General features: G+C 38.5%; 1 pseudogene; it reads right to left on the reverse strand.

The window, feature by feature from the left end:
• Nucleotides 1-391: 391 nt before the first annotated feature.
• LOC138166013 (elongation factor 1-alpha 1 pseudogene) lies at nucleotides 392-2127 on the reverse strand (annotated as a pseudogene).
• Nucleotides 2128-4245: the final 2118 nt, after the last annotated feature.

Below are 4245 nucleotides of genomic sequence, written 5' to 3' on the forward strand. Positions count from 1 at the left end.
TACACAGATATACAAACTTACATATGTGCACACACATATGTGTTGCATATACACTTATCTTCTTTATTGTTAGGTGTTTGGCGAATTTTTTTGACTCAGATGTTCAGTCTTTTCTTTAAGTTTATTTATTTTTAGTTTTCAACATTCACTTCCATAAATTTTAAATTATCTCTCTCTCCCTCCACAAGATGGCATGCAATCTGATATAAACTCTACATATAAATTTCTATTAAATATATTTTCACATTAGTCATGTTATATGGAAAAATTATAAAGACTGTGAGGAACCATGAGAAACAAAAAGAATAAAACAAAACAAACAAAAACCAGAAAATAATCTGCTTTGATCCTCATTCAGACTCCAATGTTCTTTCTCTGAATGTGGATGGAATTTTTTTTTTTTGCATTAAAATGTTTTAATGGTCTCAAAATTCTATGACAGATTTTTGGTCAAGTTGTTTCCATTTAAAAATTACTGATTTTAAAAACTAATAACTTAAAACTGTCATGAAACAACTTGACATCTTGGTCCACAAAAACATCCCTTTCCTCCTGAAGCTTTTACGATGCATTGTAATCATTAACCAGTCTTTTACTATTAAACTTAAATGGCCAGTTGAGACAAACAGTTCTGAGACCGTTCTTCCACTACTGATTAAGACTGAGGTGGCAGGTGTTGTACAGAATATTCATTTAGCCTTCTGGGCAGATTTTGTGACCTTGCCAGTGCCAGCAGCTTTCTTGTCAACTGCCTTGATAACACTAACTGCAACAGTCTGCCTCCTATCACGGACAACAAAACGACCCAGAGGAGGATCAGAGAAGCTCTCCACACACATGGGCTTGCCTGGAACCATGTCAATGATGGCAGCATCACCAGAGTTCAGGAACTTAGGGCCATCTTCCAGCTTCTTACCAGAATGACGATCGATCTTTTCCTCCAGTTCAGCAAACTTGCAAGCAATGTGAGCAGTGACAGTCCAGGACAGGTGTGTAGCCAGCAATGATTTGGCCTGGATGGTTCAGGATAATAACCAGTGCAGTGAAACCAGCTGCTTCCATGGGTGGGTCATTCTTGCTATCACCAGCCACATCACCACGGCGTACATCTTTGACAGACACGTTCTTCACGTTGAATCCAATGTTATCGCCCAGCAGAGCCTCACTCAGAGCTTCATGGTGTATTTCAACAGACTTTACTTCAGTTGTAACATTGACTGTGGCAAAGGTGACCACCATGCCTGGTTTTAGAGCACCAGTTTCCACTCAGCCAGTGGATACAGTACCAACACCACCAATCTTGTAGACACTTTGGAGGGGTAGACGAAGGGGATTGTCAGTTGGACGAGTTGGTGGCAGAATGCAATCCAAAGCTTCAAGCAGTGTGGTTCCATTAGCATTGCCATCCTTATGAGTGACTTTCCATCCCTTGAACCAAGGCATATTAGAGCTTGGCCCCAGCATGTTGTCACCATTCCAACCTGAAATTGGCACAAAAGCTACTGTGTCAGGGCTGTAGCCAATCTGCTTAATATAGGTACTTACTTCCTTGATGATTTCCTCATATCTCTTCTGGCTGTAGGGGGGATAGGTGGAAATCATTTTGTTTACACCAACAATCAGTTGTTTTACACCTAGTGGGTACGCCAGAAGGGCATGCTCATGGGTCTGCCCATTCTTTGAGATACCAGCTTCAAATTCACCAACACCAGCAGCAACAATCAGGACTGCAGAGTCAGCCTGAGATGTGCCTGTAATCATGTTCTTGATAAAGTCTCTGTGTCCTGGAGAGTTAATAATGGTCACATAGTACTTGCTGGTCTCAAATTTCCACAGGGACATATCAATAGTGATACCACGCTCATGTTCAGCCTTCAGTTTATCCAAGACCCAGGCATATTTGAAGGAGCCCTTTCCCATCTCAGCAGCTTCCTTCTCGAACTTCTCAATGGTTCTCTTATCAATTCCACCACATTTGTAGATAAAATGGGCCATGGTGGTGGACTTGCCCGAATCTATGTGTCCAATGATGACAATGTTAGTGTGAGTCTTTTCCTTGCCCATTTTTGTGGAGGTTTAACGATGGTTTTCACAACACCTGTGTTCTGGCAGCAAACCCGTTGTGGAAAAAAAAATGTGGATGGCATTTTTGATCATTGAGTCCTGTGGAATTGTTTTAGGTCCTTGCATTGCTGAGAAGGGCTAAGACTACCAAAGTCAGTCACTTCACACTGTGGCTATTATTGTGTACAATGTTCTCCTGGTTCTGCTCACTTCACTCAGCATCAGCTCATATAAGCCTTTCCAGGATTTTCTGAAGTCTGCCTGTTCATCATTTCTTATAGCACAATAGTATTCCATTACATTCATACAACACAACTTGTTTAGCCATTCTCCAGTTATTGGGCACCTCCTCAATTTACAGTTCTTGGTTACCACAGAAAGAGCTGCTATAAAGATTTTTGTACATGTGGGTCCTTTTCCCACTTTGATAATATCTTTGAGATACAGCTCCAGAAGTGCTTCAGGCATAGTTTCAAATTGATTTCCAGAATGTTTGGATCAGTTCACAACTCCACCAACAACGAATTAGTGTTTCGACTTTCCCACATCTTCTCCAATATTTATCATTTTCCTGTTTTGTCATATTAGCCAATTTAACTGGTGAGATGTGATACCTCAGAGTTGTTTTGATTTGCATCTCTCTAATCAATGACTAGTTTAGATTAATTAGATTAGATAATTATTTAGATCATTTTTTATGACTATAGATAGCTTTGATTTCTTTCTCTGGAAACTGCCTGTTCATATCCTTTGAACATTTGTCAACTAGGGAATAAGTTGTGTTCTTATAAATTTGACTCAGTTCTCTATATATTTTAGAAATTAGGCCTCCTGAAAACCCAGAGAATATTGCCCCGAGTAAAATCCTAAAATAGTGGAACCAACTGAAGGCTTGGGAGCCCTAGACGAAGAGTGTGGCCAAGGCTGTGCCTAAAAATGGGGAAAAACATTGCAAAGACAAAGACTTTAGAATACTATCATTGTGAGTGTGAAGAACCAAATTCAAAAGGAGATGGCATTGACTCTATACCCATACCTGAAGCCTTAAAAGGGAATATGAACTGGTCTCAAGCCCAGAAAGCATTCTTGGAGGAGCTCAAGAAGGACTTTTAAAACCACATTAGCAAGGCAGAAGATAAATTGACCAATTCTTTTAAAATTACAATTGTGAAAATATATAAAAAATATTTCATTGAAGAAAACAGCTCCTTAAAAAGTAAAATGTGTGAAATGGAAAAAGAGGTTCAAAAATCTAAATGTAGAAAATAAATCCCTGAAAATGAAATCTGAACATATGAAAAAGGAGCTTCAAAAAATTAACTGAGGAAAATAATTTGCCAAAAATTAGAATCAGTCAAATGAAAGTTAATGACTCCCGGAGGCATCAAGAATCAAACAAAATATCAAGAATGAAAAATTAGAAAAAAGATTTAAAATATCTCAATGGAAAAATAACTGACCTGGAGAACAGATCCAGGAGAGATAATCTAAGAATTATTGGTCTATTGGAAAGACATGATGAAAAAAAGAGCGTGGACAGCATCTTCCAAGAAATCATCAAGGAAAACTGTCCTAAGGTCCTAGAACCAGAGGTAGAACAGTTATCAAAAGAATCCACCAGACACCTCCTGAAAGAGATCCCAAATTGAAAACTCCGAGAAATGTAGCCAAATTCCAGGTAAAGGAGAAAATACTGCAAGCAGCCAGAAAGAAAGAACTCTGATATTGTGGAACTACAGTCAGGATCATACAGGACCTAGCAGCTTCTACATTGAAAGATTGGAGGGAATGGAATATGATATTTCATAACACAAAAAGCATGGGCTACAGCCAAGGATCAGCTATCCAGCAAAACTGTGCACAATCTTTCAGGCAAGGAGATGGTCATTCAATGAAATAAGGGACCTTCAGACCTTCCTGAAGAAAAAGCCAGAGCTCAATGGAAAATTTAATCTCCAAATACAAGAATCAAGAGAGACATAGAAAGGTAGAAAGGGAAACACACACACACACACAACACACACACAACTTGATATTTAATAAGAGCAAACTATTTACATCCCTATATGGGAAGCTGATATCTGTCAATATTAAGAATTGTATACTTATTGTGACATTTAAAAGGGATATAGATAAATAGAGGGTGTGGGTATAAATTAACTAGTGATGATAAAAAAAAAA

Source organism: Petaurus breviceps, unplaced genomic scaffold (assembly GCF_028583685.1).
Source record: "Petaurus breviceps papuanus isolate PSGF00001 unplaced genomic scaffold, PetGlider_PUasm1.0 218, whole genome shotgun sequence".
NCBI classification, from domain to species: domain Eukaryota; kingdom Metazoa; phylum Chordata; class Mammalia; order Diprotodontia; family Petauridae; genus Petaurus; species Petaurus breviceps.